Source organism: Ovis canadensis, chromosome 26 (genome assembly GCF_042477335.2).
Source record: "Ovis canadensis isolate MfBH-ARS-UI-01 breed Bighorn chromosome 26, ARS-UI_OviCan_v2, whole genome shotgun sequence".
Lineage (NCBI taxonomy): Eukaryota > Metazoa > Chordata > Mammalia > Artiodactyla > Bovidae > Ovis > Ovis canadensis.
In genome coordinates this window covers 56,883,559-56,896,086 of record NC_091270.1, presented here as the reverse complement: position 1 = coordinate 56,896,086, position 12,528 = coordinate 56,883,559, and positions in this window count along the sequence as shown.

Below are 12,528 nucleotides of genomic sequence, written 5' to 3'. Positions count from 1 at the left end.
AGGTTACTTGAGACTTTAGGTCAATGAGGTTTTCTTTCCCGTTTTTATTGTGATAAAATGCACATGAAATTTGCCGTCCTGGCCACTTGTAAGTGGACAGGTCAGTGGCATAGGTCAGTGGCATGACATATGTCCATAGACTTGCGCGGCCGCCACCCCCATCTGTCTCTAGAGCTCTTTTCATCTAGAAGAAAGATGTTAGACTGAGACCCTGTGGCCACTGAGCAGTAACTCCCCACTCTCTTTCCCTCCAGCACCAGGCAGCCACCATCTTACTTCTCCTCTGTGATTTCAACCATGTGTTTTAATTGCTGAACTTGTTCCTACTTTGAAACTTTTCATCTTTTCAATATGAAGTTTTCCAAAAATTGTAACCTTTTTAGAGTTAAGCACTCTATTTCTACCAGCTAGAAAACTGGCAAAATATACTGATTTGGCTAAAAGAAGTTTCCTGCCATCTGTCAGAAGTTTTCAAAATGATGATGTTATAAAATTGCCTGATAATAATGAGTACTTTTCAAAAGAATAAAGATATTCCTGATATCAAAGATGTCTGGTTGGACAAAGATGTCCAGTGGCACCATGCTCAGGACAAAACCTGAGCAAACTTGGGTGTCACCCTTGCAAAGAAGTTCAGTTCAGTTCAGTCGCTCAGTCGTGTCCGACTCTTTGCGACCGCATGAATCGCAGCACGCCGGGCCTCCCTGTCCATCACCAACTCCCGGAGTTCACTCAGACTCACGTCCATTGAGTCAGTGATGCCATCCAGCCATCTCATCCTCGGTCATCCCCTTCTCCTCCTGCCCCAACCCCTCCCAGCATCAGAGTCTTTTCCAATGAGTCAACTCTTAGCACGAGGTGGCCAAAGTACCGGAGTTTCAGCTTTAGCATCATTCCTTCCAAAGAAATCCCAGGGCTAGGGAAATAAATAGTGCACACAGGTTCTTGAAAAGATGGCGTTGGAGAGATATTTTGTATTTAAAAGCCTATGTGTGTAGTATAAAATCGCAAACCTTTTCTTTTTTGTAGCTAAGTTGAAAATACTTGAGGTGCAGGACTCGCAATGATGTCAAGCTTAATGTTAAATACTTAAAAATGATCATCACAGTTTCCTGTGCTTTTGAGTGAAGCAGTTTAAGCTCTTCAAAGTGTAGTGTGTCGTCATTGTTCAGTCTCTAAGTCATGTCCGACTGTTTCAACCTCATGAACTACAGCACGCCAGGCTTCCCTGTCCTTCACCATCTCAGAGTTTGCTCAAACTTATGTCATTAAATCTGTGATGCTATCCAACCATCTCATCCTCTGTTGCCCCCTTTTCCTCCTGCCTTCAATCTTTCCCAGCATCAAGGTCTTTTCCAATGAGGCAGCTCTTCGTATCAGGTGGTCAGAGTACTGGAGCTTCAGCTTCAGCATCTGTCTTTCCAATGAATATTCAGGGTTGATTTCTTTTAGGTTTGATCTCCGTGCTGTCCAAGAAACCTTCAAGAGTCTTCTCCAACACCACAGTTCAAAACCATAAATTTTTCGGTGCTCAGCCTTCCTTTGGGTGCTCAGCCTTCTTTACCGGAGAAGGCGATGGCACCCGACTCCAGTACTCTTGCCTGGAAAATCCTATGGGCGGAGGAGCCTGGTAGGCTGCAGTCCATGGGGTTGCTTAGAGTCAGACACGACTGAGCGAATTCACTTTCACTTTTCAGTTTCATGCATTGGAGAAGGAAATGGGAACACACTCCAGTGTTCTTGCCTGGAGAATCCCAGGGACAGGGGAGCCTGGTGGACTGCCATCAATGGGGTTGCAGAGTCGGACATGACTGAAGCGACTTAGCAGCGGCCTTCTTTACAGTCCAACTCTCACATCGGCACACAGCTACCAGAAAAACCATAGCTTTGACTATATGGACCTTTGTCGGCAAAGTGATGTCTCTGCTATTTTAATACATTGTGTAGGTTTGGTATGCTGTAAGTGCATATACATGCATGTTTTTATATCTATATAATATATATTATTTAAATATTAATGTTAAAGTTGTTATTGATAATTTAAAATCCAGCTTAAGAAATATCTCAAGACTTGTACAAAGTTCTTATTTACCATGTAGAAGTTACATGCAAATACATGCAAATGTACAAAGAAATCAATATGTTGACCTTAAGATCAGGAGAAAAAAGCAAAAGGAAATAGTGGAACAATAAATTTAAAAATATTTTTAACTTTTGAAGTTAAAACTACAATCTTGATGGCAGAGAATCCTAAGAATCCATTTATATTTTTCCTTGTATCATAAAACCTTATAAACACCAATCTAACAGCCAACATATAATTATGTCCCTAGGACATGGCGTGTAGGAGCTCTTCCTTAACGTTCGTTAAAGGCGCTATGAGTGGAAGTTACAGTAACCCATCTTGTATTCCTTTTCCACACAATTCACATACTTGCAATTTGGGAAAACCTACAGTTTACTCCTCTTTATGTCCTCTGATATTTTCTGCCATTAACTATCCTTGGAACTTCTAATAATTTTTTGAATTTTTAAAATTTCATAATAGACATTCATATTTTTTCCATTCTTTATGATACCCTTAAAATTCTTACCATCAAAACACAACAGTGAGATAACCAACCTTTTAGATTTTCTTGATTATAGATTTCCTATCTTTTCCTTGTTTTTAGCGGGAGTCCCTGTCTTTTTCTTGGTCATTTAGTGGAATTCCTTGTATATTGTAGATAATGAAATGGCTTGATATTTTTTTTTCCCAGTCTGTCAGTTGACTATTACCTTTGCCCACAGTCATTAAACAGAAGTTGTAAATATTGATATAATCAAATTAATCTCTTTTTACCCAATGATTCATATTTTTAGGGTTTTAATTATGAAGTTATTTTCCTTAAATTTATTTCAGGTCACAACAACCATTGCCTGCATTATCTTCTGTTAAGTTAAAACTTTTAACTTTCACAGTTCGGTTTTTAATATATAGAGAATCTGTCTGGATAAGGTGTTAGCTAACTACCCGTTTTTACTTTTCTCCATGGATAAGTCTGTGTTTTCTACACTATACTTTTTTTTTTGCATTTGGTTTTAGATTTTATTTTAATAATAAAGTTTTCTCAAACACATAAATTTTTTATGAAGTTCCTGTTTTGCTCTGTTGGTCATTTTTTTTGTTCTTGAACCAATATTATACTGCTTTTATAATTTTGGCCTCAAAATCTTAATGTGTGGTAGGATAAGTTTACTTCTTCAAAGTTAACTAGCTGTTCATGTACCTCTTCCTTCATTTACAGTATAGTTTATCAAATTCTTTTAAAACCAATGAATTTTTATATTGATTACATTTCATTCATTTTATTTCATTATTTATTTATTCAGTCTTATTTTTTAATGCATTTCAAAGTTTTTGCAGACATCAGTATATTTTTACCAATAAGAACTTCAGTGTGCATGTCATTAATTAGAATTATATAAATATAAGGTTACTTATATATTTTAAGTAAAATGTACATAATATAGTGAAATGCAGGTTAACCTTTCTACCAGCATTGCAAATGCACAGACCTAACCTGTGCAGCCCCAGACCTGCATCAAAATGATCTTAAAAATTCTGAATACACACAAAAAATTGTAATTGTGTAGGTAATGGATATTCAGGTCAGTTCAGTTCTAGCTAGACTTATTGTGGTGACCATCTCACAATAAATATAAATATTGAATCACATTGTATACATTAAACTAATATGATGTCATAAGTCAAATATATTTCAGTTAAAAAGATGGTGGCTACCTGTGCTGTTTTCAGTTTTACTATTATGAATAAAGCTACCATGTATTCATATTATTTTAAATTGACTTTGTTATAGTATGACATTTTTCAATCCAATAGCATGGACTATATTCCCATTTAAGACCATTTTCTGTAGTTTATTAGTTTTAAAATTTTTTCTCCTTAGATTACTTATATAATTTTCTTATTCTGGCCATCCAGTCATTTTTATTTTTATCAGGACTGGTTTTATATTTTTATTTTTAACTTCCATTTGGTTATCTAGAAGGTAGAGAGGTTTTTCTAAGATGATCTTGCATCCATCGACTAACTAAACTCTGTTATTATTTATGGTCCTTTAAAGTTTCGGTTTGGATTTCTAGCTGCAGCATCACTATAGTCTCCAGACAATATTGCTGTTATCTCTAATTCTTCAATTCTTAGACTGCTCAGCTTTCATTCACAGGATCGGTTGCAACTTAAGCAAAAGGGGTGACATGGCCATCCTTGTCTTGTTCATTACAGGAGAATGAATTTGAAACTGGCCCATGAGCTATTGGATTTCCTCTAAATTTTTGGTTTGCTTAACAAACATTACTGAGTAAATGAGAGTTTTGAGTTTACTAACCATAAATAGATGTTGAATTTTATCAAAAATTTTTTTCTAAATATTTATAGTTTTCTCTTTTAATCTATTAATGTGGAGAATCACACTGATGGATTACTCTGAAGGTGAACCATTCTCTTACTTCCAGGATAAGTCCTACTTGATCATTATTAATCATTTTTCATATACTTTTAAATTTATTTAGTTTACATTTTATTTAGAAGTTTTAAAGTTTCATATTTATTGACAGAAAAATATCTACTTCTGCTTCTTTGACTGCTCAAAAGCCTTTGACTGCGTGGATCACAACAAACTATGGAAAATTCTTAAAGAGATTGGAATACCAGACCACCTTAATTGCCTCCTGAGAAACCTGTATGCAGGTCAAGAAGCAGTAGTTAGAACTGGACATGGAACACCAGACTGGTTCCAAACAGAAAAAGGAGTACGTCAAGGCTGTATATTGTCACCCTGCTTATTTAACTTAAATGCAGAGTGCATCGTGAGAAACACTGGGCTGGATGAATAACAAGCTGGAATCAAGATTGCTGGGAGAAATATCAACAACCTCAGATATGCTGATGATACCAGTCTAATGGCAGAAAGCGAAGAGCTAAAGAGCCTCTTGATGAAGGTAGAAGAGGAGAGTGAAAAACCTGGCTTAAAACTCAACATTCGAAAAACGAAGACCATGGCATACAGTTTGGCACATATTTCATGGCAAACAGACGGGGAAATAATGAAAACGGTGGCAGAGTTTATTTGTGGGGGCTCCAAAATCACTGCAGATGGTGACTGCAGCTATGAAATTAAAAGACACTTGCTTCTTGGAAGAAAAGCAATGACAAACCTGGACAGCATATGAAAAACCAGAGACATCACTTTGCTGTCAAATGTCCATGTGGTCAAAGCTAAGGTTTTTCCAATAGTCATGTATGGGTGTGAGAGTTGGACCATAAAGAAGGCTGAGCACTGAAGATTGGTGCTTTTGAACTGTGATATTAGAGAAGACTCTTGAGAGTCCCTTGGACTGCAAGGAGATCAAACCAGTCCATTCTAAAGGAAATCAATCCCAAATAGTCATTGGAAGGACTGTTGCTGAAGCTATAATACTTTGGCCACCTGATACAAAGAGCCGCCTCATTGGAAAAGGCCCTGATGCTGGGAAAGATTGAGGGCAGGAGGAGAAGGGGACAGCAGGGGATGAGATGGTTGGATGGCATCACCGACTCAATGGACATGAGTTTGAGCAAACTGGAGGTGGTGAAAGACAGGGAAGCCTGGAGTGCTGCAGTCCGTGGGGTTGAAACAGTTGAACATGGCTTAGTGACCGAGCAACAATTTATTGAAAGAATGAAATGACTTGCATTTTCTATTCCAGTTTTAACTTTTTAGTGCTTTTAAAAGAATTGATTTATCTGTCTAGATTTTTATTATTAATTTTTTATTATTAATATACAGTTTTTCACAAATTCTCTTTTGCCATCTGAAACATTTTTTCTGTGGTTATTTCAGTTTTCTTTATTTACATACGCTCATTTCAGTTTTCTTTATTTACATACGCTCTAGTATTGCTGATCACTTTTGCCGTCTCATTAATCTTAGGAAACAACCACCTTTAATTTTGTTAGTACGTTCTATTGATTTAAAAATATGGTTCTGTTCTTTTCTCTATTATATCTTTCAATCATGTTTCTTGTACTTCATTGTTGCTGTTTTTCTAACGTCTTGAGTTGAAGTTTTAGTTTGTGGTTTTTAACTTCTTTCATTTTCTGGGCAATGTATTTAAATCTATAAATATCTCTCTGTGTTGCCTTAGCTATGTCAAATAAATGTGGACATGGGATGTTTTATTGCCATTTAATACAAGCATTTCATTGTTCCCTTTTTAGTCTAAGGGTAATTTCGCAATACATAATTTAGTTTCTACAAATACATGAATTTTAAAAATCTTACCTTTTATTATTGACTTCTAATTTCATTTTATTGTGAGAATGGTAAGTCTGTGGAATTTACTGAAATTACCTTTGTGGCCTAATATGCAGTCAATTTTTATAAATATTTCTCATATAATCAAAAAGAATTTGTTTTTCCTGCTTTTGTTTTTTTTTGTTTTTTAAATTCAAAGTTCCATATATATCTAATACCTAGAATATTAATTTAATTGCTCTGATTTTTCATAGATCATTTGTCTGTATGAGTTCCAAGTCTGACATTAATGTATAAATATGCTCAATTACAATATTGAAAAACATATTTTCTCTCTAAATTTCTGCAAATATTCTGAAGCTATTTTGTTTTGCAAGTATACGTTTATGGTAGCTAAAATTCTTGTTCTAGTATGTCTTTAACTAGTGCATATTTCCTTTTAACTCTAATTCTATTTTTTGCCTTGAATTAAATTTTGCCAAATATGAAAATTTCTCTTCGAGCCTTCCTTTGGTTAATATTTTTTATTCTTTCATCCTTTTTTTATAGTCTTTTTGATCTTTTATTTTTAGTGTGACTTTTGTAAATAACATGCTCTTAGATCTTATGTCTTTTTTTTTTTTTACTGCTTTTTAATTTTTTTTTCAGATTTTATTTTATTTTACTTTACAACACTGTACTGGTTTCGCCGTACATCAACGTGAGTCCGCCATGGTGTGCACGTGTTCCCAATCCTGAGCCCCCCCCCCACACTCCTGGCTGGCTTGTCTTGTTCCCACCGCCTTTTGTCTTGTTTCCTCTGCATGTTACACAGGCTTTCACGGACGTTCTCACTGAGAGCGTTGGTCTAATACAAGCTACTCTGTCATATCCAGAAACTAAAGAGATGCATTTTTTAATTTTAAAAGCATCTCATTTGTTTCAACTGTGTGAGGTTAAGGGCATTTTGAAAGAAACATCATACTTTTCAAAAAAGAGCCTTGGTAGCCTTTTAATACAGGGATGACAATGCATTAGTTAATTCAGAATTCTTTAAACGGAAATGAATACACTTCGCCATTCTTATCTTCCACGTGGTGTTTAACCTCAGAATCTTATGCACCCAAGACAAATGTCAGATATTATTTTTGAAAATTTGCATTATGAAGACAACATTAAAATCTATCACATTTACCGAACTGATTGCCCGTGCACTGCGTACATGGCATAAATGATCTTCCTGGACACAATTATAAATGTTCATTTTGCCCATAATTCAAACAGGTCCAAGAATTTTGAAACTCATATTTACAAATTGTCCATCTCTCTATTATTACAACTAAAGCTGATAAATCAATCCCCATGTAAAATATTTAGGCAGAACTTTGATGAATAGCTTTCTAAATTTTACCTCCCATTGATACGCCCAGGATAGTCAGCGTACACCAACTGAATAAAGTGACTTTAAAAATCTTCTCATGAAAGCTTTTGTCTTTAAAAATGCATTTAATCCTTTTAAAAATACCATTTTGAATACACATAATTGCTTTAAAAAAATACTGAGAAAACATGGTAAATATAGAGAGTTCATCCTCAGGTCTGCACCCACATTGTCTTGGGCTCATCTCCACAGGAAGGTAGTGAGGGGGTAGGCGGAGGCCAGGGAAAGACACAGTAAAAGAAGCTATGATGATCCCAGCCAGTTTTTGCAGAAACCCAAAAATAAACTTGCAGTGATAACATGAGATAGGCTAGGTAGGACAGACACATATTTGAGGCTGCATGATTTATTTGCCCTGGCTGCAACTGAGATGTGGGGGAAGCAGAAAGTACCGCCAGCATGCAGAGCTCCTCTGCTCACAGACCCAGTTTAACCGCTTTTATGCACAGCCCTAACCCCACCCCTTATAATCATGCCCTTTTCTCTCCCAATCTCTTCTCCAGTCTTTGGGCCAGGATGGAACTGACAACTTCCTGTCCATGCTTGGTTCACATTTCATGTTATTTACATAAAGCTTTTCCCATTTTAGTATCATGACAGGCAGAAGGTGCTCTTTTTCCTGAACTGAAGATCCCCTGGAGGAGGGCATGGCAACCCACTCCAGTATTCTTGCCAGCCCACTCCAGTATTCTTGCCTGGAGAATCTCATGGACAGAGGAGCCTAGTGGGCTACAGTCCATGGGGTCACAAACAGTCAGACATGACTGAAGCAAGTGGGTGAGTAAGTGAATTTACTGAAGTGACTGGTGTGTGCAAGTTCAGTTGTTCATGGGCCCTTACGGCTTATTAAAATGTGTGGCTACGTTGAGCTAAAAATCCATGATTAAAACCCCCTTTCTCAGTTCTTTTTTAGTGAAGGATTAGATTAAGAACACTTAACCCAAAATGTGTGAAGATTGGGGTCTCTGACCCTCCTGCAGTTACATGAACAACCCATGTTTCTGTGGAGAGGACTCGCAGCTGGCATCAGATCCTCAGAGGGCCACACATGACCCTCCTCTCCCTGCGGAGTTACAAACTCGTGAATAAATGTTTCACAGAGCTATTGTTAACAGCACTAAGATGAGGACACGGATGTATTTCTTCCTTTAACGCTAAGTATACAATGACAAAAAGTCATCCTGTAAAGAAGGCATCGTAACCCACTGCAGCATTCTTGCCTGGAAAATCCCCAAGGACAGAGGAGCCTGGCAGTCTACAGTCCATGGGGTCGAGCCTGGAGGGCTACAGTCCGTGGGGTCGCAAAGAGTCGGACATGACTGAGCAACAAAGCACATAGACACAAGTTTCCAAAGTAAGGCTGTGATGATAAACAACCAGGAAGATTATCAAACTTTTACTTGGACAGAAGTCAGACGCTCTTACCTTCATGAAGATAATTTCAACTTTAAATCACGAAAGAAAATCCCAATTTTGATGATGCCAATCTAAAGATTTGGACTTGCAAACAAAGTTGAACTTAATCAATGACATTTAAAACTAAAGTTGCTTTATCTTGCCAAAGCACTTGCAAGAACACTTAGTCTACAAATGATAAATGCTGGAGAGGGTGTGGAGAAAAAGAAAACCTCCTACAATGTAGGAGGGAATGTAAATTGGTGCAGTCACTGAAGAATAGTATGGAGGTCCCTTAGAAAGCTGAAAATGGAACTACCATATGACCTAGCAATTCCACTCTTGGGATATATGCAGAGAAAACTCTAGTTTTAAAAAAAGATACATGCATCTCCATGTTCATAGCAACACGTTTACAGTAGTCAAGTTATGGAGGCAACATAAAGGCCCATGGACAGATGAATGGATAAAGAGAATGTGTTACATACATACAATGGACTGTTACTCAGCCATAAACAAGAATGCAATAATGCCATTTGTAGTAACATGAATGGACATAGAGATTATCATCCTAAGTGAAGTAAACCAGACAGAGAAAGACAAGTATCATATAATATCACTTACATGTGAATCTAAAAATAACATGCAAATAAACTTATTTACAAAACAGAAATAGACCCACAGACGTAGGAAACAAACAAACCCAAGGGGAAAGTTAGAGGGAGGAATCAGTTAGAAGTTTGGGATTAACATATACACCCTACAATCGTAAAGGAGGCAATAAAGAAAAACCGACTCTATAGTATATAACACTATTGATATTTAATATATCAATATTTTATAATGTGCAAGGGAAAGGAATCTGAAAAAAGTAAGTGTATATGTGTATATATCTGAATCATTGGACTGTATACCTGAAATTGACACAACATTGTAAATCAACTGTACTTCAATTTAAAAAATAGAACCATTCTGATGTTACTGTACTTCAGTACGGTTGAAAGTTAAGAGTCACAGGTATTATGATTAGAAAACCTGAGGCTCTTGTTACTGCTTAGTTTTTATGTTACATATTTTCCTTACAGATAAGTAGGCCATAAACTAAATAGGTGAGTCACTTATCCAAGTCTGTTCATGACCCCTTTCAAATCCAGAAAATGTTGCTGTCAGTTTATTTTTTGCAGGAGTCCGAAGTCAACAAGACTTTTTGCCTCTTGAGTATTCCTTGGCAGGGTGCAGAGCAATAAATCGTGTTTATTTTAGTATTGCAGGTTACCAGAAGCTGTAGGGTTATTTGAAACTTTAATCATATTCATGGGTACCGTGTTTTGTAGTTGTTAGACCACTGTGCTCAGGTATTAAATGTTACTGTGAAGAGGAAAACTCTGATGCTGAATTTTCTTCCCATTTGAAAGGAATTCATCTTATCTTGGAGAAGGCAATGGCACCCCACTCCAGTGCTCTTGCCTGGAAAATCCCATGGGCGGAGGAGCCTGGTGGGCTGCAGTCCATGGGGTTGCTAAGGGTCAGACACAACTGAACGGCTTCACTTTCTCTTTTCACTTTCATGCATTGGAGAAGGAAATGGCAACCCACTCCAGTGTTCTTGCCTGGAGAATCCCAGGGATGGGGGAGCCTGGTGGGCTGCCATCTATGGGGTCGCACAGAGTCAGACACGACTGAAGCGACTTAGCAGCAGCAGCAGCAGCAGCAGCAGCAGCAGCAATCTTATCTTACTCCTCAAAGAATTCTTTTTAAATTTAATAATTTTAATAGCATATATCTTGACATTGCTTGTCTTGAATTAATTTAACCTGTTATGGTATTCCTTTTAAATACATACAATTTAAGTTTTTTTAAGGTAAGAAAATTGAAATGAGTCATTATTTTTCATATTCTTCTTGAGAAATTTCACTTAATAAGCATGTTTTGTTTTCTTTGCTGTCGCCCATAGCTGTCTTTCTCTTTCTTTTTTCTAACCTTTCTCCTCCTGTCGCTGTTTCTGTGTCCTCTGATTCGCGTGCCGCTCTTCTGTCCTCTGTGCTCTGTGTTCCCTGTGGTGTCTGTCGTCTTCCGTGCCCCTTGTGTTGCTTCCGGCTGACTTCGTCTCTTTCTCCTGTGTCTTCCCTGGATGTTCCCAGCTGCCGTTTCGCCATCTCCTGTTGTCCAGCCCCATCGTCCTTGGCTCCTCTACCTGCTTTGTGGTCTTCCTTCTTGGATTTGCCTTATTAATAATTCTTTCGTGTTGGAATATTGGTATCATTTTCATATGTAAGGGGGCTTCCCTTGTGGCGCATCTGGTAAAGAATCTGCCTGCAATGTGGGAGACCTAGGTTCGATCCCTGGGTTGGAAAGATCCCCTGAAAGGCTACCCACTGCAGTGTTCTGTCCTGGAGAATGCCATGGACTGTATAGCCCATGGGGCTGCAAAGAGTCGGACACGACTGAGTGACTTTCACTTTGCTTCAATCCACTTTTTCATATGCAGGGAATTTTGCTGCTTTCTAACTTCGTTTTCTGACAGCTCATTGGTATGAATGGTGCGCTTATGTTTTTTCTTTTCTTTTTGTTACTGCTCTGATCCTTGCCTCTTTTAAAAATAAACTACTTCTCTAGAACAGTTTTAGATTTTCAGAATAATTGTGAAAATATTAGAAGGAGTTCCTACATAACTACAAGTTTCCCCCTGTTATTAACATATTACTTTAATGTGATACATCTGTCATGATTAATGAACCAACACTAAAACACTGCTGTTAACTAAACCCCATACATTATTCAGATCTCCTTATTTTTTGAATCCAATGTCCTTTTTCTGTTCCAGGATCCCATCCAGAATAGCATATTTCATTTTTTTAATTTTTAAAAATTTTTATTAGACTGTAATTGATTTACCATGGTGTGTTAGTTTCTGCTATAAGCAAAATGAATCAGTTATACACATACATGTATCCAGCTCTTTTTAAGACTCCTTCCCATGCAGGTCATCACAGAGTATTGAGAAGACTTCCCTGTGCTCTGCGGTTGGTCCTTACTAGCTATCTGCTTTATAGATAGTAGTGTCTATGGTAGCATGTTACACTCGGGCGCCGTGCTCCTTTGGCTCACCTTGTCTGTGACAGCTTCTTAGACTTTGCTTATGTTTGTTGACCTGGGTGGTTTTGAGGAGTACTGGTCAGCTGTTTTGTAGACAAACTGGGATTTGTCTGATATTTTCCTCATGATTGTCGTCGGGCTGTGAGTGTAGGGAGGGAGACTGAAGCGGGAACATTTCGCTTGCATCACACCGCCTCACGTGACTTCTCTGTGCTAATGTTGGCCTTGATCATCTGGGCAAGGTAGTGTGTTCAACTTTCCACATTTTAACAGAAAATTTTCCATACTGTGCCCCCTGGAGAGCAACGTAGCTACACA